The 25,045-nt window shown below is 39.9% G+C and overlaps 1 long non-coding RNA gene across 2 annotated transcripts in view; it reads left to right on the forward strand.

Annotated features, from left to right (window-relative positions):
• LOC136163269 (uncharacterized) overlaps positions 1–25,045 on the forward strand; it is a 43,682-nt gene that overhangs the window by 17,136 nt on the left and 1,501 nt on the right. For both annotated transcript variants that reach the window (XR_010662205.1, XR_010662204.1), the window contains one exon: positions 21,657–21,893. This is a non-coding gene — a long non-coding RNA (uncharacterized lncRNA). The remainder of the gene's footprint in view (positions 1–21,656; positions 21,894–25,045) is intronic.

Consider the following 25,045-nt stretch of genomic DNA (forward strand, 5'->3'; position numbering starts at 1 on the left):
ATCACTGGGGGACATTAGTATAATGCTTTCCCACAGCTGCCATTTCCTACAGGATAACATTCCGCTTACTGACCTTCCTATCATGCCCACAACTTCCCTTTACACAAGTGAGCAAATAGTATGTATGTTATCATGCTCTGTACTTTGTAACTCTCCACCTGGCTTCAAGAAGTCAAACTGGAGATTCATGCTTGTATTATTAGGATTAGAGCCAATTTCAAGTGAGAGAAAACCATTCATGGCTTAAAGAAGATAAAAGTATATTTCTGACTCTTGTCAAAGAGGTAGGTTCTTCAGAATTGGCATTGGACTCCACATTATTTGGTCTCTTCTTTCTTGTTTTGCTCAGTTGACTGTACCTTCCATCACCAAGGTTGCTCATGATCCAAATGACTGCCAAAACCCCAACTATTACAGCCTGTTTTACCCAGCAGGAAGGAAAAAAGGTAGGGAAAACAGAATCCACTTTTATAAGGATACTTCCTAGGTATTGTACATCCAACTTCCATTCATACTCGATTGACCTGCACTTACACCACTACACCTATCAGCACAGGGGATTGGGTACTACATTCTTTATTTCTGATAGCTATGTGCCGAGCCAAAACTTAGGGGCCCTATTATTACAGAATAAGGAAAGAGTAGATATAGATGGATAATCCGCAGCCTCTGCCACAGTGCTCAGCCTAAAGGCAGACATCAGTACACTGTCCATGGGCATATAATGTGGCCTGGTTTGAGACATATGCCCAACAGAGATGTGCTATCAATTATTCTTTCTGCAAACAGTATTTATTGAGTCTTTTCTATGTGCCAAGCACCTTTCTAGCTACAAAAAATAGAGCAGTGAACAAAACAAAGTCACTGCCTTCATTTAGTTATACTGTAGTTTGGAAAGATAGGCAATAAACAAACAATATAAAGTAAAAAATTGATAATTGCTATGAAGAATTCATCTAGAGGAAGGAGTAGACAGTTAAGAAATATGAGTGGGAGGGGATAGCTCTTTTAGGTAGGTAGGACATGAATGAACACAACTATGCAGATAGCTGGAAGAAAAGGCACAGGCAGAAGGAACAGTAAGTACAAAGGCCTTGGAGCAGGAGTGTGCCTGGAATGTTTGAGAAATGGTAGGGAATCTGGCATAACTAAAATAAGGGGTGAGGGAGGGAAAAGAGATAAGGATGAAGACATAGCCAGCATCCAGATCATAATGATGACCAAGTAGTAGATTGGGAATAAGATATTCTTTTTCAGGAGCCTGAAAGCCAAGTTGTGTCAGATTTCCTCTAGATCACTCCCAGTTTCAACAATTTGCCTGGAGTACTCACAAGCTAAGGACTTAGCTTATAGTCATACTTTAGTCTATGATATGGATGGACACAAAGAAAAATCAGCAAAGGTAACAGGCATATAGGGCAAAGATTGGCGGAAGCAAGGTGCAAGCTTCCAAGAGTCCTCTTCCAGTAGACTCACACAGGAGATTTTAATCCCTCTAGCAACAGATTGTGACAGCAGGTATGGAATGCTATCAGGGAGCTCTTTACAGACTCAGGACCCAATGTTTTTAATTGAGAATTGGTCACATAGGTAACCCTCTTCCTAGCATATACCAATTTCTGACCGCCAGAAGGAAAGCAGATGCCTAGCATAAGCCATATTTTTTGTACAGTTTAAGCACAGTAAACCATGCTTCAGTTCAGTTCAGTTCAGTCGCTCAGTCGTGTCCGACTCTTTGCGACCCCATGAATCACAGCACACCAGGCCCCCCTGTCCATCACAAACTCCTGGAGTTTACTCAAACTCATGTACATCGAGTCAGTGATGCCATCTAGCCATCTCATCCTCTGTCGTCCCCTTCTCCTCCTGCCACCAATCCCTCCCAGCATCAGGGTCTTTTCCAATGAGTCAACTTTTCGCATGAGGTGGCCAAAGTATTGGAGTTTCAGCTTCAGCATCAGTCCTTCCAATGAACACCCAGGACTTTTCTCCTTCAGGATGGACTGGTTGGATCTCCTTGCAGTCCAAGAGACTCTCAAGAGTCTTCTCCAACACCACAGTTCAAAAGCATCAATTTTTCAGCACTCAACTTTCTTCACAGTCCAACTCTCACATCCATACATGACCACTGGAAAAACTATGCTTATCGTTTAGCAAATGGTCAGAACTCTGCAGAAACCTAAATTCTCAGATGCCAGTCAAGGACCACTCTTGCAAACAGATCTTTCTAAGAACAGTAGTCTTGGACCTGTTATTAACTATTTTCTGCATAAAAGCACAGAGAGAGATCTCTTTGAAGCGAAGCAGAATATGAGCCAGCAAACTAAACAGAGACTAAGCAGACTCCACGAGTTAGTTCAGTTCAGCTGCTCAGAAGCCCTGAGATAAATAAACTGTAGAGTAGCCAGAGGGCAGAAACAACAGCAGGAGGAAGAAGCAGAGAACAAAGAAGTCAAATCAAATGAATGGAAGGGCATCTTGTGCAGGAGGAATAAGCACCCTTACATGATGATCACCCCTGTATTTCTTTGTGGAAATGGGAATTACAAGGTGATCCTGGAGACCAATGAACAGTGCTCTTCATGAGGCCTAACTGTTTCATCAAAAATGACCTCCCATATATTTGCTTCCTAGTTTCCTCTTGTGCATGCATGTGTGCTTAGTCGTGTTCGACTCTGGGTGACCCTACGGACCATGGCCTGCCAGGCTCCTCATATAGTAAATGCCCATTACCCAAGATTAGCGTCATGTCTATGCTCCTCATAACCTGAAAGTGCCTCATTAATACAACTGCTTTTTCAGCCATTCAAAGGACAGATGTTAGAGAGAAAATCAATATAGTGATCAAGGGATCATTGGCCAACAGGTTAAAGGACTCAGATTTGTAATATAGCATTAGCCACGCCATACCACCATGAAACTATGTTCCACTTTTATTAAATTACAACTATATTAATAGTTTTTAATAAAGGTGCTAAGTACACTTTTATCCTCTTAAAATTTTGATCATGTACTTCACTCTGTCTAGAATTCCTATTTTTTCATCCTCAGAAAATACCTAGCCTGGATGCTGTTCATATCCTCTATGAAGTGTCTCTGACCACTTCTCTACCCAAATCCTCGTCTGCCATCTTTTAAAAGAATTCTCCCCTTTGCACTCTTCTTTTAGCTACAGCTTTATGTTTCTGCAGTAACACTTGTAAAACATCCTGTAATTAACTCATTATGCATCTATCTCTGAAATGAATTAAGTTCCTAGTACCTAGTACTTTGGCCACCTGATGCGAAAAGCCAACTCATTGGAAAAGATCCTGATCCTGGGAAAGACTGAAGGCAGGAGAATGGGGTGACAGAGGATGAGATGGTTGAATGGTGTCACTGACTCCATGGACATGAATTTGAGCAAACTCTGGGAGATGGTGAAGGACAGGGAAGCCTGGCGTGTGCAGTCCACGGGGTCCCAAAGAGTTGGACACAACTTAGAGACTGATAACAACCTAGCATAGTGCTTCACAAATGGTAATTTTTAAAATAAATGTGTATTTGGTAAATGAAAGAATGAATGAACCAAGAAACAGATGTATTGAGTCACTTATTGAAGAACTCTGATTCTGGAAGTAATGGACAAGACTCCTTGACCAAGACACTCAATTCTCGGTTCTCATGCTTGAAATAATAAATATCTATTGGGATGTTTTATTACTTTCCAAAGTTATATTGCCTTTGTGGTACATTATTTTTTTGAAGATGTTATTGTTTTATTGATGTTAAATAGCCATATTAACATTGATTCACATCATTTCCTTAGTGAGGAAGCTTTGAAGTTTTTTTTTTTAATTATGGGAGGACTTAAATATTTCCCAACTTAAAAAGCATGCGATAAATGTACTCAATGTTGTGGAAATAGTATGTTTACACAAGTAAATAAACACACAGAATCACTCTCCTGCTATGAAAGCACTTCCTATTACTAGTGCCTCATATATGTATGTATATTTTTAAATTAAACTTATTGAAGGGGGTAATTTAAAGTAGTATTAAGTATCAAAGGGGAATAATTTCAAGCTTTTAAAATCCACCACTTATGGCACTGAGAGTAATTTCCCTAAGAAGTTTTACAATAAAATCAGTTCAAAAAGCTGAGTCATGGTCATAGCAAACATCAAATAGAATCTAAACTGTTACTCTTTTCACAAAATCTCTTTTGAGTATTGGGCTTTTAAAATCCAGTCGTATGTTTTTATAGCTTTTCTTTATTTCCCTGGAGAGTTAATCAGAATTATCAGAATTAAGGCCTTTGCTTGAATGCTTTGATGACATGTCCTGGCCAGCTGCTAACATGCAGGAGTTTGCAAGAGCTAAAAAAAAAAAAAAAAAAAAAAAAAAAGGATTCCCAGAAACTGAAAACAGATTTTTAAAAATAGCATAATCTGAAATTAAAGGTAATTAGATTTAATTTTTAATTTCCAACATTAGCCATCCAAGAGAGGGTTTGCAAAATATGTGTGAATAAGGTCGGGTATTTCCCAATTTGCATGTGTTTTTGTGGGGGTGGAGAGGAAACTAAAATGTTTTGATCATTTTCTTTGTGTCAGGTAGTTAACATACACTTTCATTTAATCATTACACACCCGTCTAAAGTAGGACCCTGATCCACATTCCGCAGATGGGAAATAAAGCTAGGAGAGAGAAACCCCAAGGCCACATAACCACTGCAGAGCAGAGCTGAAACTTCAACCTAGTTTCTCTGACTCCAGAGTTTGTGTCTCTGTTTGTGCCTCCAATATATAGGAGGCCAGGTTATCAGATCACAAGATATAAATAGCTCTAATTAAATGTAGCCTATGCTGGATATCATCCCCCAAATGAAATTTTCTGCTTAAAAATTGAATTAAAAAAAAAAAATAGAACAGAGGTCAGCAAACTATGACCTCAAACTTGTTTTAGTAAATGAAGATTTACTGGAATAGTGCCACACCCATTGCCAAAGGCTGCTTCTAAGCAAGGGCAGAGTTGAGTAGTTGTGATAGAGACCACTCAGAACCCAAAATATTTACTCTCTGACCTTTTATAGAAAAACCGTAGCAACCTCTGGAATAGAACCTTTGTCAATCAATATCCAGTGCTGTGTCAGGGAGTGAGGTTCAACGTCAGACGCTTGGAAAGCTGTACTGCTAGGGAGGTGCTGGGGAATCTGTGGTCTCGTCCCCATCCTGGAGGAAGCGTTTCATAAAATGAGTCAATTCTTCTTGCCCTGGCCTATTGTCCATCAAGGAATTTCATTACAAAGACTATTGTCTAGGTAACATGATAGCTGAAAACATGTATGAAGAAAAGCATTAAATAATATCATTGCTATAAAAATATAACCTTACCAATAAATTAGTAGAATTGAAATAGAAAACTAATACATACAGAAAAACTTTTCAGGTTTGGTTTAGGCTGCCCATTCCTGAACCAATTAAATATTTGTAAGGAAAATGGCATTACAGTGATTGTTTTCTGTTTTGTTTTGTTTTTTGGCCATGTCAGGAAGGATCTTAGTTCCTCAACCTAGGATTGAACCTGTCCCCCCTGCGTTGAGAGCAAAGAGTCTTAACCACTGAACCATCAAGGAAGTCCCTGGCGATTATTTTATACTAATCTTGGCCACCACTGACCATCCAACAATAGGACAACTAATCTTAAAGGTGGAATCAAATGGATGTTGACAGACCATCATGTGTAATAAACATGATTTTGTAATGGAGGTTCTGCTAAGATATAGCATAAAAAAATAGAATCCTAATTAAGCATACTGGTTTGTCACTTTTACTCTCTCATTTGACACGCACAGATTTAACTGATCATAAATGACCAAAATGTTCATCATATAAGTTCGGTGTCATTGCTTGACATTTCTAAGGGGTATTTCTAAAAACTTTTGAAATTTACAAAATTGAGAAAAACAGAAAAACTTCATATATGTTTTTGACTTCTGCCTGTTCCTCAGGTAGACATGTCATTTCCTATACACAAAATCACATCCTACAAATTACTGCCTTTTCTTTAATTCCATCTTTAATAAAAAATTTAATCTAGTTTATTTTTGAGACAATAACATGCTCACATGATTAAGAAATGTTAAGGTCAATTGTCTCTAGTGAGATGTCTTTCCTATCTCTGTCCCCAGTCACCCAGTTTCCTATTCCCCCTCCATTGCCAAAGTCAGCGGTGTCTTCTCTGTGATTACAGAAGTAACATGTGCCTTTGTAAGTAAGTATGTATATATACTCTTTCTCTCCATCTCTTTTTTAACAATATTCTGCCCCTTGCTTTTTTTCCTTTATAATATGGCTTAGTGATCTTTTTATCTGATACATAGCTTGCTTTTCTTTTACAGGTCTTAATGATATTCCTCTGATGAATGTACTATAATTTATTTGATAAATCCCGTGTTGATGTATATTTGATGGGCTTTCCTGGTGGCTCAGGTGATAAAGAATTTGCCTGCAATGCAGAAGACCCACGTTCAATCCCTAGGTCGGGAAGATTCCCTGGAGAAGGGAATGGCTACCCACTCCAGTATTCTTGCCTGGAGAATTTCATGGACAGAGGAGCCTGGTGGGCTACAGTTCACGGGATTGCAGAGTCAGATGGATATTTGAGTTATTTTTTTTTTCCAATTTTTAGATATTACAAACAATGCCGTAATGTGTAAGCTGAGATGTATGTCATTTTGGGAAGATATCTATTGAATAAATTACTGCCTTTTCATTTCACCAACATTTTATTTTCACCTGATAAACTATTTTTGCACTGGGATTACTCACTAAAACACTTTAATCTCTTGTTTGTTGGTATAAAAGACTCATTCATGTCTGTCATAGACTGAAATTGCTTCCAAATTATACATTCTACATACTCATCTACACCAAAACTCTGCTGCCTGGCTAAGAACAATCATTTTCTTAAAATTTCACTTGCATTGCCAGAACTAGCAATTGGGAGACACACAAAATAATAACACCATTGACTGCCTGTGAAATGAGTTGAGAACAATACCAGAAAGTTGAGACACACATGCCAGGCAGTTTTCTGGCCTTGTTCATCAGCATAGCAGCTTATTTACTGGCCTCAGAAAACTCCTTTCAGTTCAAGTTGACATCTCAGCAAAGTCTCTTGGTTTGTGGCCCTTCTGGGGAAGTGTGTATATGTCCAAAACTTTGAAAGGTTTTCTTGTCAGTGTTTATAAACTTATAAGCCTCTGGATCATAAGGAATCCATTATCAAGGGTCAAGAAAATTAAATGCATTGCTTTCTAGTTACCAGCCCAGAAGCCTATAGACTCTGAGCAAGTCCCAAGCAGTTTATTTAAAGTGGATTATGCCACCTTCTTCAGGCTTCTCTGGTGGCTCAGAGGTTAAAACTTCTGCCTGCAATGCAGGAGACCTGGGTTTGACCCCTGGGTCGGGAAGATCCCCTGGAGAAGGAAATGGCAACCCACTCCAGTATTCTTGCCTGGAGAATCCCATGGATGGAGGAGCCTGGTAGGCTACAGTCCACGGGGTCGCAAAGAGTCAGACATGACTGAGCGACTTCACTCACTTCACCATACCACCTTCTTATCAGCGGTACCCTCAGGAGCTAAGTGATAAGATCCATAAGCTAACATTTGCTAATTTTTCACACAAACTGAAATTCTTAAAGAGATGGGAAGACCACACCACCTTACATGCCTCCTGAGAAACCTGTATGCAGGCCAAGAAGCAACAGTTAGAATGGGATGTGGAACAACAGACTGGTTCCAAATTGGACAAGGTGTATGTCAAGGCTGAATATTGTCACCCTATTTATTTAGCTTATATGCAGAGTACATCATGCAAAATGCCAGGCTAGATAAAGCACAAGCCAGAATCAAGATTGCCAGGAGAAACATTAATAACCTCAGATATGCAGGTGACACTACTCTTAGGGCAGAAAGCAAAGAGAAACTAAATAGCCTCTTGATGAAAGTGAAAGAGTGAAAACTCTGGCCTAAAACGCAACATTCAAAAAAGAAAGATAATGGCATCCGGTCCCATCACTTCATGGCAAATAGATGAGGAAACAATGGAAACAGTGACAGACTTTATTTTTTTGGGCTCCAAAATCACTGTGGACAATGACTGCAGCCATGAAATTAAAAGATGCTTGTTCCTTGGAAGAAAAGCTATGACCAACCTAGATAGCATATTAAAAAGAGACATCACTTTGCCAACAAAGATCCATATAGGTCAAAGCTATGGTTCTACCAGTAGTCATGTATGGATGTGAGAGTTGGACTATAAAGAAGGCTGAGTGCTGAAGAACTGATGCTTTTGAACTGTGATGTTAGAGAAGACTCTTGAGAGTCCCTTGGACTTTAATGAGATCAAACCAGTCCATCCTAAAGGAAAACATCCCTGAATATTCATTGGAAGAACTAATGCTGAAGCTGAAACTCCAATACTTTGGCCACCTGATGTGAAGAGTTGAGTCATTGGAAAAGACCCTGATGCTAGGAAAGATTAAAGGCAGGAGGAGAAGGGGATGACAGAGGATAAGATAGTCGGATGGCATCACTGACTCAATGGACATGAGTTTGAGCAAGCTCCAGGAGTTGGTGATGGACAGGGAAGCCTAGCATGCTGAAGTACACGGTATTGCAAAGAGTCAGATACGACCGAACAATTGAATGAAAACATTTATTGAGCATTCACTATGTGCCTACTACTATGCTAAGAGCTTTACAGCATTCTTGTTTTTGAGTTCAGTTCAGTTCAGTCACTCATTAGTGTGGACTGCAGCACGCCAGGCTTCCTTGTTCATCACCAACTCCCAGAGCTTGTTCAAACTCTGTCCATGAGATTTCCCAGGCAAGAATACTGAGTGGGTCGCCATGCCCTTCTGCAGGGGATCTTCCTAACCCAGGGATCAAACCTAAGTCTCCTGCATTGCAGGCAGATTCATTACCATCTGAGCCACCAGGAAAGCTCTCTGAAAGAAGGAACACTGTAAATGGAACCAGGTTTTATAAATCATTGTGCTTGATGTTATCATATTCTTTACAGGACACCATTTTAATGGGGAGCCCTATGGATGCATTATCAGGTGGGGATAGACTGCCACTGACAAGGAAGCAGTGACATGCAGTAAAAGTTCAGTTTGCTCAGAGTAGTCTCTGGAGTGTAATCACCACCATCACTCCTCTCCCAATTTTATGCCCCAACCCTCCTCCCTGCTTACGAGGCATGGGAAAAGCAAAGGCCAGGATAGATTTTTTGACTCTGCATTGTTATAATAATTAACTTTACTTAGTGGTTCATTGAGTATTGACATGTGCAAGGATGAGTAATTTCTAATGAATGCATCAGACCATCTTTAGTTGCTTATGGATTCTTATGAAGGGTGTTTAGTACTATGCCTTTATTCCCAATCAGCTCTAAAAAGATGTTTCATAGCAATTCCTTTTTCAAAAGAATTTTATTGACAGTTAATCATGGGTCTTTAAGCATAGACTGATGGCTATCTTTCACAGAGGTATAATTTATCAAGGCCTAAAACCACTCAGACTAAGGAAGACTCCTGACTAATTGTTGTAAGGGGTGGGCAAGTGAAGTGAAATGCCTAAAAAAGTGGGTCAAACAGTTAATTACACACAGTTTAGCCAAGAGTTAAACAAAAAGCAATCTCACTCTCTTTGATCTGTATCCAGTTTGAAACTGTCAATGGCATTAACTTGGTTTTTGCACCTTTGAGTTCCCACAGGGGACTGGGCTGGGCTGTATCATTTATGACCTCTCCTAGCTCCAAGTGGAGCTTGCTGAGTGAAAGTCTGGGGCAGAGGGAGAAGAAAAGCCTGTGGGTGTTCCACTGCTTACAAGCCCTAGCAGAAAGCAGAAAACTGGGCAGCAATTACCATGCCCTCTCCATTATTTCCAGAGAATTACCCAGGAACATTACTGGAAATGAGCTGTCTTGTCCAGTCAGCTCCTACTCTTTCAGGAAGACTAGAGCCCTGTGAATTTCACAACCCTTGCAGGTTCTTGGGAAATGCATTATGAGTTTCCAAATCTCTTGCTCAGCCTTGATAAAATTCCCAACTGATTGTGAATGTGAAAATAAAACCCAAAGCTGTTTTCTGCCTTGGTATTTATGAATAAGACAGGAATTGAAAATTGCACGTAAGTAACTTGGACTCCACAATCATACAGATTTTGGCACTTGGTGGAAACCACAGCCTCTATATGGAAGAAATAAATATGGTTAATGATACAGGATAACTCTTATGAGTCAGAATCTACTGAAATACCTCAGTAATTCATGGAATGTTAGGGCTAGTAGAAACTTATAGGTTATCTACTTTATACCTTCATGTCATGAATTTGAGACCAGAGAGATTAAGTCATTTATTGATGGGCACTCAGTTCCTATGGCAGAAAGAATACTTAGCTTAGAACGAGAAAACATGAACTTGAGTCTTCACCCTGCCCCTTTCTGGTGGTGATTTTCAAACAAGCTAGAGAACCTCAATTTCTGTATTGGCACAGTGGAGTAACTTATGCCCCAAACAGACTGTGACTATTGCTTTGGTGGGTAGGAACAATGAGGTGCCCCCAGGAACTTGGGAATAATTTGGCTCTTACAGAGTCAAACTAGTAAAATTCACACACAATAGATGAGAAAGATACATGAAATTATAAATTTATCACAGAAGAGTTGTTTTTAAAATGTCTATTTTCCCCCTGATTTTATAGAGGGGGAATGTGTCCATTTTACTGGGGGGAAAAAAAGACAATAAAGGAGAAAATATGGATTACTCATGACTCATGGTAAATGCATGCCAGATGTTATGGAAGAATTTCTCATGTACATGTAATCACGCTGTATATACTTTTGGCACTTAGCGAGATACTGGTATAATCATTCAATGTATTTGAGAGCACTCAGAATTCCAAGCAAAATAAAGTGGGTTTAACATCTGGGAAGCCAATCTGATCTGAAATGTGATGGTAACATGATAATCCAAGGAAAACCTGAGTGAATAAAATAAAGTGATTGGCAAGATGTAAAGTGAAAGGAGGCTCCAGATGAAGAGTGTGCACCAGGGTGGTGCTGGGTGAGGCTCTGTACACGCTACTTCACTCGATCGGCTCAGTTGCCCCACAGAACAGCGACCACTGCCATTCCCGTTCTTCACAGGAAGAAACTGACAGGCAAGGAAATTAAGTAACCTATCCAACATCATGCAATTAATGTGTTAGGAATTGGACCCTTGGGCACTTCGAGGGTCTGATTTGTTTAATTCATATTTTATTTTTACTAAAGTTATACATACACATAATTTTAAAAATCAGAGTTCTTTGAGGTTTATTTGAAAACAACAGTCTCTGGTCTTTATCTCCCTATCCTATTTCTCACAGTCTAGAGTCATTCCCTACCTAAACAGCTGATTCTTAAGGAATTTGCCTCCGTATCACTAAATAACATATTTGAATTCTTACTTTGTGGGTTTTACATTTTAGACATTCTTTATTGTCATTCCACCCTAGAAAATGAGGATTTAGTCCCCTGTCTTCCACATCCCCCACTCCCATCGTGAGCTCTCTTCCCCTCTGCCCATTCTGTGTAGTCTGCTGTGGCCTGAATGTGGCTCTCCAAAATTCATTTGCTGAAATTTAATTCCCAATGTGATAATATTTGGAATTAGGCCCATTCCACGGTGGTTAGGACTTGAGGGTAGAGCCCTCATGACTGGAATTAGTGTCCTTATAAAAGAGAACCCAGAGAGATTTCCTTGCCCCTTCTGCCATGTAAAGTGAAACTGAAAGTCGCTCAGTCATGTCTGACTCTTTGCCACCTCATGTACTATACAGCCCATGGAATTCTCCAGAATATTGGAGTGGATAGCCTTTCCCTTCTCCAGGGGATCTTTCCTACCCAGGGATCAAAACCAGGTCTCCCACATTGCAGGCAGATTCTTTACGAGCTGAGCTGCAAGGGAAGCCCAAGAATACTGGAGTGGGTGGCCTATCCCTTCTCCAGCAGATCTTCCCAACCCAGGAATTGAACCTGGGTCTCCTGCATTGCAGGCAGATTCTTTACCAACTGAACTATCAGGGAAGCCCTTCTGGCATGTAAGGTTAGAGCAATAAGGCATCATCTATGAACCAGGAAGTGGACACTCACTAGATATCAAATTTCCCAGTGCCTTCATCCATGGACTTTCCAGCCTCCAGAACAGTGAGATATAAATTTCTGTAATTTACAAACCACCTAGTCTGTTGTATTTTGTTTGGTGGCCTGAACAGACTTAAGACAGTCATACAGTGATTTTCATTACATCTAATATGCTTTGTTAGATGTCCTTGCCCCTCTTGTTTTGGATTTTTTGTTTATTCCTTGGTACAAATTTATTGTGTTCCTACTATGTGCTAGACACTATTATAGGTGCTATCTTATGTCAATGAAAATTATCATGATATTTTCAGGTGGGCATCTTTTTTACCCATTGTTATGGATAGTTGGTGGGCTCTTCACCTTGGAAAATGGGATTGCAGGATATTTCCATTAATATTTTTGTTATGATTTACTCTCCTCTGTTCTTTCCAGTTCAGTTTTGTTGCTCAGTTGTATCCGACTCTTTGCAACCCCATGGACTGCAGCTCACCAGGCTACCCTGTCCATCACCAACTCCCGGAACTAACTCAAACTCAGGTCCATCAAGTCGGTGATGCCACCCAACCATCTCATCTTCTGTCATCCCCTTCTCCTCCTACCTTCAATCTTTCCCAGCATCAGGGTCTTTTCAAATGATTCAGTTCTTTGCATCAGGTGGCCAAAGTATTGGAGTTTCAGCTTCAACACCAGTCCTTCAAATGAATATTCAGGACTGATTTCTTTTAGGATGGACTGGTTGGATCTCTTTGCAATCCAAGGGACTCTCAAGAGTCTTCTTCACCACCACAGGTCAAAAGCATCAATTCTTCAGCGCTCAGTTCTCTTTATACTCCAACTCTCACATCCATACGTGACTACTAGAAAAACCACAGCTTTGATTGACGGACCTTTGTTGGCAAAGTAACGATTCTGCTTTTTAATATGCTGTCTAGTTGGTCATAGCTTTTCTTCCAAGGAGCAAGAATCTTTTACTTTCATAGCTGTAGTCACCATTTGCAGTATTTTGGAGCCCCCAAAAATAAAGTCTGTCACTGTTTCCATTGTTTCCCCATCTATTTGCCATGAAGTGATGGGACCAGATGCCATAAATTAGTTTTCTGAATGCTGAGTTTAGAGCCAACTTTTTCACTCTCTTTCACCTTCATCAAGAGGCTCTTTAGTTCCTCTTTGCTTTCTGTCATAAAGGTGGTGTCATCTGCATATCTGAGGTTATTGATATTTCTCCTGACAATCTTGATTCCAGTTTGTGCTTCATCCAGTCCAGCATTTTGCATGATGTACTCTGCATATAAGTTAAATAAACAAGGTGACAACATACAGCCTTGACATACTCCTTTCCCGATTTGGAACTAGTCTGTTGTTCCATGTCCAGTTCCAACTGTTACTTCTTGGCCTGCATACAGATTTCTCAGAAGGTAGGTCAGGTAGTTTAGTATTTCCATCTCTTTAAGAATTTTGCACAGTTTGTTGTGATCCACACAGTCAAAGGCTTTGGCATACTCAATAAAACAGAAGTAGATGTTTTTCTGGAACTCCTGTGCTTTTTCGATGATTCAGCGGATGTTGGCAATTTGACCTCTGGTTTCTTTGCCTGTTCTAAATCCAGCTGAACACCTGGAAGTTCACAGTTCACATACTGAAACTGAAGCCTGGCTTAGAGAATTTTGAGCATTACTTTGCTACCATGTGAGATGAGTGCAATTTCGCAGTAGTTTGAGCATTCTTTGGCATTGCCTTTCTTTGGGACTGGAATGAAAATTGACCTTTTCCAGTCCTGTGGCCACTGCTGAGTATTTCAAATTTGCTGGCATATTGAGTGAAGCACTTTAATAGCACCATCTTTTAGGATTTGAAATAGCTCCACTGGAATTCCACCAGCTCCACCAACTTTGTTCATGGTGACACTTCCTAAGGCCCACTTGACTTTGCATTCCACGATGTCTAGCTCTAGGTGAGTGATCAAACCATCATGGTTGTCTGAGTCATGAAGATCTTTTTTGTATAATTCTTCTGTGTATTCTTGCCATCTCTTCTTAATATCCTCTGCTTCTGTGAGGTCCATACCATTTCTGTCCTTTATTGAGCCCATCTTTGCATGAGATGTATCTTTAATTTTCTTGAAGAGATCTCTAGTCTTTACTATTCTATTGTTTTCCTCTATTTATTTGCATTGATAACTAAGGAAGGCTTTCTTATCTCTCATTACTATTCTTTGGAATTTTGCATTCAAATGGGTATATCTTTCCTTTTCTCCTTTGCCTTTTACATCTTTTCTTTTCTCAGCTAGTTGTAAGGCCTCCTCAGACAACCACTTTGCCTTTTTGCCTTTCTTTTTCTTGGGGATGGTTTTGATCACTGCCTCCTGTACAATGTCATGAACCTCCATCCATAGTTCATCAGGCACCCTGTCTATCAGATCTAGTCCCTTGAATCTATTTCTCACTTCCACTGTATAGTCATAAGGGATTTGATTTAGGTCATACCTGAATGGTCTAGTGGTTTTCTCCACTTTCTTCAATTTCAGTCTGAATTTGGCAATAAGGAGTTCATGATCTGAGCCATAGTAAGCTCCTGGTCTTGTTTTTGCTGACTGTATAGAGCTTCTCCATCTTTGGATGCAAAGAATATAATCAATCTGATTTGGTATTGACCATCTGGTGATGTTCATGTTTAGAGTCTTCTCTTGTGTTGTTGGAAGAGGATGTTTGCTATGACCAGTGCGTTCTCTTTGCACAACTCTGTTAGTCTTTCACCTCCTTTGTTTTGTACTCCAAGGCCAAATTTGCCTGTTACTTCAGGTATCTCTGGACTTTCTACTTTTGGATTCAAGTCCCCTATCATGAAAAGAACATCTTTTAGTTCTAGAAGGTCTTATAGGTCTTCATAGGACTGTTCAACTTCAGCTTCTTCTGCATTACTATTTGGGGCATAGACTTTGATTACTGTAATATTGAATGGTTTGCCTTGGAAATGAACAGAGATCATTCTGTTGTTTTTGAGATTGCATCCAAGTACTGCATTTCAACTGTTTTGTTGACTATGAGGGCTACTCCATTTCTTCTAAGGGTTTCTTGCCCACAGTTGTAGATATAATGGTTATCTGAGCTAAAGTCACCCATTCTAGTCCATTTCAGTTCACTGATTCCTAAACTGTCGATGTTCACTCTTGCCATCTCCTGTTTGACCACTTCTAATTTGCCTTGATTCATGGACCTAACATTCCAGATTCCTATGCAGTATTGCTCTTTACAACATCAGACTTTACTTCCATCACCAGTCACATCCACAACTGGGTACTGTTTTTGCTTTGACGCCATCTCCTCATTCTTTCTGGAGTTATTTCTCCACTGATCTCCAGTAGCATATTGGTCACCTATCGACCTGGGGAGTTCATCTTTCAGTGTCCTATCTTTTTGCCTTATCATACTGTTCATGGGGTTCTCAAGGCAAGAATACTGAAGTGGTTTGCCATTCCCTTCTGCAGTGGACCATGTTTTGTCAGAACTCTACACCATGACCCATCCATCTTAGGTGGCCCTACACTGCATGGCTCATAGTTTCATTGAGTTAGACAAGGCTGTGATCCATGTGATCAAATTTGTCAGTTTTCCATGATTGTGATTTTCATTCTGTCTGCCCTCTGATGGAGAAGGATAAGAGGTGCATAGAAGCTTCCTGATGGCAGAGAGTGACTGAGGGGGAAATGGTCTTGTTCTGATGGATGGGGCCATGCTCAGTAAGTCTTTAATCCAATTTTCTGTTGATGGGCGGGGCTGTGTTCCCTCCCTGTTGTTTGACCTGAGGCCAAACTATAGTGTAGGTGATGGAGATAATGGGGACCTCCTTCAGAAGGTCCCATTCATGCCCTGCTGTATGCAGTGTGCCCTAAGCTGCAGTGGGCCACTGCTGACCCACGCCTCTGCTGGAGACTCCTGGACATCACGGGCAAGTCTGGGTTAGTCTCTTGTGGGATCACTGCTCCTTTCTCCTGCGTCCTGGTGCACATAAGCTTTTGTTTGTGCCCTCTAAGAGGCACTTCCCCTGCCCTGTGTACGTTCTGGCAGCTCTTTGGTGGGGTTGATGATGACCCCCTCAAGAGGGCTTATGCCACCCAGGTCTGCTGCAGCCAGAACCCCTGCCCCTGCGGCAGTCCACTGCTGACCTGTACCTCCCCAGGAGACACTCAAAGACAGTTCTGGCTCAGTTCCCATGGGGTTCTTTTAGTAACCCTATAATTAGATGTTGGATCTCCTATACTGCTCCTTAATTTTCAACTTTTCTCTCCTACTATCTGTATGTTAGTCTTTTCTTCTTTTCTACTTCTTGGGAGAATGCCTTAACTTTATCTTTTAGCCCTTATATTGAATTTCTCATTTCTAATGTCATATTTTTAATATCTAAGTTCCTTTTGAGTTTATTAACTGTTCCTTTTATAGACAACCCTGTTATTGTTTCATATCTTCTCTTATCTCTCCAAAGACAAGATAGTTTGTTTTCTAAATTTTCTATTGACAGAATTTGTTTCCTTTAAGTTGCTTTCTTCTGTTTGTTTTGGTCTGTAGCTTGCATTAATAGGCATTCCTCAAATATCTGGTGATCACTGGCTGTGATTATTTTAAGAGCAGGCAACTGAAAAGAGGATGTGCTGCAAGTGAAAGGGGATTCTCCGTTGAATTTACTTCAGGATGATATAACATAGGCCAACATACAGGACCATGTCAGTATTTTTTCTCTTAGGCTGATTAGATTACCCAGAGGATTCTTCCAGCCTTTTGCCAAGAAAACATATGCCTGGCTAACAGTGTTCTGGGAACCAAGTGGAGGAAGAAGATTGTTGAAATGTCAACACACAACTTAATTATTTACACTTAATTCCCCAGTCTCCAGTGTAATAGTCCTCTTCCTTTCCTGGTGGTCTCAGTCTAGAGCACCCCTGTTAGCTCTTGGCATGGGAATAAGCCTTCAGCTCCATACTGAATGAGGAAGAATTGGTCTCTTGCCTTCAAGGAATAGGAGTTGGGAATTAGGAATCTGATCCACCAGCTTCTTAAACAGACTTTCCACCAAAGCCCTGTGTAACCCACTGTCATTCTCGCTCACTAAAGTATCTGTTACTCACATTTTTTAGGACTCTGTATTATAAATTGGATTGGTTATCATTAAGTTTAAGATTCAGCTTTCTTGACTGTCCTAATTCAGTTAGTACTTGTTTCTCTGCTTCCTAGTTTTTTTAAATTTTATTGCTATTGTCTCCTATCCTATTCCCTTTGTCCTTGTGCATTTATGTTTTGTTTAAAAAAAAAAAAATCATTCTGTTGTTTTCTTAACTGGGCAAAAGAAGGAAGGGGTTTGCATGTTTATGTTCAATCTGACATCTTTAACTGGACTGACCCAGATCCTAAGCCATTATCAGAGTGTTACAGAAAAATTTGCAAGATTTGTTCTAACTACTCTAGAAAGACAGATACTAAACCCAGCAAACAAAAACACAGTCACCGTAGAGCTATGTTAGATAAACATAGTTGGATGCAATGTCCATCAGGACTCCCTATCTTTTGTTTGAATTCCATGCTCATTGGAAATCTTCTAATTATATGAAATTCAACATGTCTAAGGCAAAATTCATAGTAATCTAACACCCATACGAGGTTCTCTTACAGTGTTCATCATCTTAGTAAGTGGTACCTCATTCTTTCAGTTACTCATGTCAGAAACATAGGAGTCATTCTAAGTCTTTTTTCCTCCTCAGCCACCATGGTAACTATCAACTAGTCCTGCTTATTAAATATTTATAACATGAGTCCATTTCTTCCCATCTGTCCTGTGAAAACACCCATTCAAATCACCAGTGCATCTCACTCACACTTCTCCTGTTGTCTCCTTACTGATCTCCCTGTAACAATTACAGCCCCCTTACCTGTCCATCTCCCACACTGCAGTCATAGTCACCTTTGCAAAATGCAGGTCAGATCTTGTCCTACACAACCTGCTTAGACTCCTCAGTGACTTCCCACTAGTCTGTAGAAAAGAACATGACCCTTAGCAAGGCCTGTAAGGGCCTGCAGGAACCGGCCTGGCCTCTCCTCTGGCCTTATCTAGTGGTACTCCTCCCCTTGCTGTCAGCACCCCAATCACACTGCCTTTCTTTCTGATCCTCATTTCTTCCCATTCTCTACCCACCTCCCACCCTCACCACAGGCCCCTTCAGGCAAAGCAACTCCCTCCCACAGCTGCTTCAAACAGCCTCACCGCCCCCTTCACTTAGCTCCAGGCTCTGACTGACTGCTTTGGTCTTGGTTCTAGAGTTAACCTCCTCAGGGAAGCCTGGTGAGGTCAGGCTTCTATTTAATATAGTCACACAGAAACATGCTTCGTGTCTTTATAGTACTTATCTCGCTTATAAATTACATCCTCATTCTTTAGTACAGCTTTATTAACATCTGTCTCTCCTGCCAGATTGTAGCACTATAAGAGCAAAGAGCATGTCTATTATTTTTCATCACTATTTTTTCAGAATGTGGCTGATTCTTTTAAGGATTGGTTTAAAAAGAAAAAGTAATATGGATCTTGCTTGACATCTTCAAATTAAGAATTTCAAAGTGCTGAATATCATATGGTATTTCCTTTAAAGATTCAAGGTCACCATTATAAAAACACATGATGCAATATAATAAATTTCTTAGTTTTTTGAGGGTATAGGGGCATCGACCGTGATGTTAAATAGCCTCAGATTGATGGTCCAGAAAAAAAAGTGAGGCAATTTTGAAGTTGTCAAAGGGAAACTGAATTTTTTAATGCTTAGAAGACGAATGGATTGGTTCAATTACCATCTTTTAATATAAGAAGCATTTAGTAACAATTATCATCATTATTGAATGCTTTGCATATACCAGTAGTAATCAAGAGCTTTAAAAACATTACTTCATTTAATCCTCATAGCAGTTCTCTGAGGTAGCTAATTGTTAGCATTTTCATTTTACCAATGAAGAAACTCAGGTAGGTTAAGGAAGAGGCTGAGAAGCTGTGGGCCCAAGGCAGCCTGACTCTAGAGTCTGTAGGTTTAATCCCTTTAATGAAAAATATGATGAGCAATTCCTTTCAAGAGGTCAGAAATTTGACCAAGGAAAACATCTTAAATGAGGGAGAGCATTCATCTGGATGCAAGGAAGAACCATTTACAATACTAGCCATTTTTAATAAGTAAGTTTCATGTATATTCTGATTAACTTTGAAAACTAGAGTTGACAGGAGTAGAGCCCACTTCAGTTCAACTCAGTTCAGTTGCTCAGTCATGTCCAACTCTTTGCGAGCCCATGGACTGCAGCATGCCAGGCTTCCCTGTCCATCACCAACTCCTGGAGCTTACTCAAACTCATGTCCATCAAGTCAGTGATGCCATCCAACCAACCCCAGAGGGTTCAGTTAATCATATATTTAAGAATAGGGCTTGGACCTGATGATCTTTTGAGATCTTCTGATCTCCAGTTCTCCAACTCTGAAAGGTTGTTTAGTGCCAAATTATCTTTTGTCTTGAAACTTTTCTCTGGTTGAAAGTTTGCCTAATGCAGTCAGCTCTTTTATCATATTATCCCAGGTTAGCTTATCCAAGGTACATCTTCCTTTACTGAGTTTAGTAGTCACTTTGCTTAATGACTTGCTGTGCTAACAACTTGGCATATGCTTCATCCACAGTCAGCACCTACTCAGTTTAATTACTTGCTTTGTTGATGTTATACTGTCTTTAGGGAAATAGTTTGAAATCTAAATCTTAACCAACTCAGGTAGTACCACCCCCCACACACCCCAAATGAGATCATAAATAATACCAAAAAGGAAGAAAAAGGAGAAGAATTTAAAGAAATTGACATGATTGTCACGAAGAATTTGATGAATTCAACATGAAAAAAAAAGACAGTTTGACAATCAGAACAGCAAAGGTCCAGGAAGACTAAATCATTCTTTAAAATAATCTTGAGGCTTGCTAAAAGTATGCTAAGAATACACTGCAGAAATAGGTTAGGTTTTTAAACACCAAGAGAGCTCAACTCTATGGGGCAAATTTATGTCTTATCAGCCGCTGTGTAAGGGAAAGCATGCCAGAGTCAAGTCCCCTCATCTCTTCCCTGGACTTTCCATGGAGCTGCCCTGATCTAGGAAAGCATTTATTCTCCAGTCTTCATGCAAGAGGAATTCCATTCCATTGCCCTCACCATGTTCTCTGCTACAGGATTCAGACAAATGGCCCACACTTGATTTGGGCGAATGCTTATCTGTTGCTGTTCAGTCGTTCAGTCATATCCAACTCTTTGTGACCTGATCGACTGCAGCATGCCAGGCTTTCCTGTCCTTCACCAGCTCCTGGTTTAATCAAACTCATGTCCATTGAGTTGGTGATGCCATCCAACCATCTCATCCTATGCCACCCTCTTCTTTTCCCTTCAGTCTTTCCCAGCATCAGGGTCTTTTCCAATGAGTCACATCAGGTTGCCAAAGTACTGGGGCTTCAACTTCAGTGTCAGTCCTTCCAATGAATATTCAGGACTGATTTCCTTTAGGATTGACTGGTTTGATCTCCTTGCAGTCCAAGGGACTCTCAAGAGTCTTCTCTAACACCAAAGTTCAAAAGCATCAATTCTTTGGCACTCAGCCTTCTTTATGGTTCAACTCTCACATCCATACATGTGAGATGGATGAGTGCTTGTTTAAAGACCTTAAAACCTTAAAATCTGTGGTTCAACTTCACCAAGTGCCATTTGTTTATCTGTCTTATCTTTGAGAACATCCTCTAGTCCTCTACTGAATCATTAGAAGAAGATGGGAAATAAGAGATGAATTGTAGATCGCTTTGGACTCTTGGCAAGTTCTCTGTAGGACTGTCTTTGGCTTAGTTAACTGAAAAACAAAAAATCACAATATGGAGTTTAATCTGGTTTGTGGAATTTGAGATCAAGTGGTCAGGGTCACCTCTGTGCAGCAGCCAACCCGTAGCTTCTGTAAGATTTTAATGAAAGGGAGCACTTGATATAAATATATAGCCAGTTAGCAATTTTGATTATCTTCACAGGAAAGAGCCAGTGCCCCCAGATGACCAGAGATACACCTATATGTGAAGATGATTGACATTATTATTCCCTAAATACACTAAAGCTCTAATTTATAAGGTTTATCATATTTGGAATTCTTAGCTCAGTGTCTATCTCATTCCCATGTTCATTGCAGGCTTTGTCTGCCTAACTCTGAATGGCATCCAGGGAACTGTCTGCTGCAATACCCAACTGCTCTCACTTTATACTCTATACTTATACTCTAAGCCCTTCCCCAGATCATGATCTCTTATGAGGCCAAGGGGATTACAACTGTCTTCACTGATGCAATATTTAGCAGAATGCTTGTCATAAATTGAAATGCTCAGTAAATAGGTGGGTGGATGATTAAGAAATAAATTAATGGCCTGAATGTGTTTTCTTATTCCTCAGGAACCTGGGAAGGTCACTTAATCTCAGTTCTCCCACATCTGGCTATACTTCAGGATCACCTTGGGAGGTTTTTAAAAAACAGGGATCACTCTCCACCTCCAGGCATGCCAAGCAACAGTTTACATAACTCTCATGAGAGACTGTGATATGCTGCTAAATCTGAGAAAGAAAGGATCTAACTTCACTTTGCTCATTTGGGAAACAATTGGCCCTGCTGCCTCACAGGATGTCATTAAGGTAAAATATCTTAAAGTGCAACATATTCTAGGAAAGAGGGGTGCTGTGTATGACTGTACAAGGTAGGACAGGAGTGGAGGCTGACCAAATAGACCTGCCAGAGAAAACAAACACACAGTTTCACAACCCAAGTGGCACATAATCATGACTTCTCAAATTCTAAGATTTCAATAGAACCTGAAGTTTCCTGAACAAATCAACTCCTCACCTATTTGCCTATAAATCACCTATATTTCCCTTTGGCTAATCTTGGCAATAAAGCAACTGTTTTATATAAAAATATAAGAAGTTTATTGGAAAGAGTAGTTTGAAGAAAGAAGATTTATTCATTCCTGGCTGTATTTATCTACTTGCTCAACTGGTCATAATTGGTCATTTCTATCTCCTGCTAGATGATACCTCAGGCTATTAAACCCCTAACATCACATCAAGATAATTGTTGCAGATACCATCAACACTCCACCTAGATTCCTTGGATTGCCTTGTTGTATCTGTCTACTCCCCTACCCACCCCCACCCCCTGCCCTAACTTCTGCAAGATTAACTTTAGCATAACTTCTGGACCTTTTACGGAGAACTGCCCTTGGGCTACAAAAATCTCTTAGGCAGGATGCACTGGGAGCCAGAAATGGGGAATGGGATGGGAGGAAGTTGATGTTCTTCCCTGTCACCCCAGGGCAAGAGGTAGCCAACTTCTGAATAATAGAGGAGGAGGAGTATGAAAGCCCAGATCACTTGCCTAGAGACAGAATAAACTATGCAATATCATTTACACACCAGAGTTTCGGGCCTTATTCTATGGCCTCCACTCCCTGGCTGCTTTCTTATTTAAGAACTTCCTTCATAATCATTTGCATGTGAACCTTAATCTTAGCATCTTCCTCATAACTTCCTATCTTGCTCAGCTATAGGCATTTTAACTTAAAAATAACTTTCATTTGCATTTGTATGCTTATTCAGATGGAATGTGCCTTTATGAGGCATAAGAGTTAAGTCAGTTGATTTCTTCTTTTGTGATCTGAAGTCCTTTGCCCATTTCATTAATTCAGATTAGATCCTTTTGTTTTTTGAGGTGTAGTTTACATACAGACAAGTAAACAAATCTTAGTGTGCAGTCCAATGAATTTTTACTTATGTACACACCCATGTAACCACCACCCAGATCGATATAGAACATTTTTGTGCATGTGTGATATAGTTGATTTATAATATATGTTTCAGGTGTACAACAATTCCCAAAGAAAGGCAATGCCAAAGAATGCTTAAACTACTGCACAATTGCACTCATTTCACACACTAGTAAGGTAATGCTCAAAATTCTTCAAGCTAGGCTTCAACAGTACATGAACCGTGAACTTCCAAATGCTCAAGCTGTACTTAGTAAAGGCAGAGGAACCAGAGACCAAATTGCCAACCTCTGCTGGATCATTGAAAAAGCACAAGAGTTCCAGAAAAACGTCTATTTCTGCTTTATTGACTATGCCAAAGCGTTTGACTGTGTGGATCACAACAAAGTGTGCAAAATTCTTAAAGAGATGGAAATAACAGACCACCTGACCTGCCTCTTGAGAAATCTGTATGCAGGTCAGGAAGCAACAGTTAGAACTGTACATGGAATAACAAACTTGTTCCAAATTGGGAAAGGAGTATGTCAAGGCTGTATATTGTCACCCTGCTTATTTAACTTATATGCAGAGTACATCATGCAAAATGCTGGGCTGGAGGAAGCACAAGCTGGAATCAAGATTTCTGGGAGAAATATCAATAACCTCAGATATGCAGATGACACTACCCTTATTGCAGAGGGTGAAGAGCCTCTTGATGAAATTGAAAGAGAAGGGTGAAAAACTTTGCCTAAAACTCAACATTCAGAAAACTAAGATCATGGCATCTGATCCCATTACTTCATGGCAAATAGAGGGAGAAACAATGGAAACAGTGAGAGACTTTATTTTTGGGGGCTCCAGAATCACTGCAGATGGTGACTGCAGCCACAAAGTTAAAAGGCACTTGCTCCTTGGAAGAAAAGCTATGACTAACTTAGACAGCATAGTAAAAAGCAGAGACATTACTTTGTCAACACAGGTCTGTCTAGTCAAGGCTATGGTTTTTCCAGTGGTTATGTATGGATGTGAGAGTTGGACTATAAAAAATACTGAGTGCCGAAGAATTGATGCTTTTGAACTGTGGGGTTGGAGAAGACTGTTGAGAGCCCCTTGGACTGCAAGGAGATCCAACCAGTCCATCCTAAAGCATATCAGTCCTGAATAGTCATTGGACAGACTGATGTTGAAGCTGAAACTCCAATATTTTGGCCACCTGATGCGAAGAACTGACTCACTGGAAAAGACCCTGATGCTGGGAAAGACTGAAGGTGGGAGGAGAAGATAATCACAGTGAATCACAATTTTTAAAGGTTATAATTCATTTACAATTATTATAAAATATAGACTATATTCCCTGTGCCCTACAATATATCCTTATAGCTTATTTATTTTAAACACGGTAGGTTGTGTCTCTTAAACCACTATCCCTATCTTGCTTCTCCCCCCTTTCCTCTCTCCACTGATAACCACTATCTGTGAGTTTGTTTTTTTTTTTAATATTTATTAGTTTTATTTTTTTAGAGTCCATGTATTTTATAACATATTTATCTTTCTCTGTATGATTTATTTCACTAAGCTAATACCCTCCAAGTCCATCCATATTGTTGTAAATGGCAAAATTTCCTTCTTTTTTATGTCTGAGTAGTATTTTATCACACACACACACTCCACATCTTCTTTATTGATTCATCTGTTGATAGAAACTTAGATTTCTTCCATATCTTAGCTGTTTAAATAGTGCTACTATGAACATTTGGGTGGATAAGGATGTAGAATAATTTTAGCACCCAGAACTCCTCCACACCTTCTCCCAGTCAGTAGTCACCACTCCCAAATATTCTAATCTCTGTCATCATAGATACGTTTACCCTGTATTATACGTCTTACAAATGGAAACATCCTGTATGTACTCTTATGTCAGGCTTCTTTCATTCACCATTGTGTTTGGGAGATTCATCCATGTTGCATATATCATTTATTCTTTTTCTTTGCTGTGTTATTATTTTACTGTATGGATATACCACAATTCATTTACTCATCCTATTG

Source organism: Muntiacus reevesi, chromosome 3, assembly GCF_963930625.1.
Source record: "Muntiacus reevesi chromosome 3, mMunRee1.1, whole genome shotgun sequence".
Lineage (NCBI taxonomy): Eukaryota > Metazoa > Chordata > Mammalia > Artiodactyla > Cervidae > Muntiacus > Muntiacus reevesi.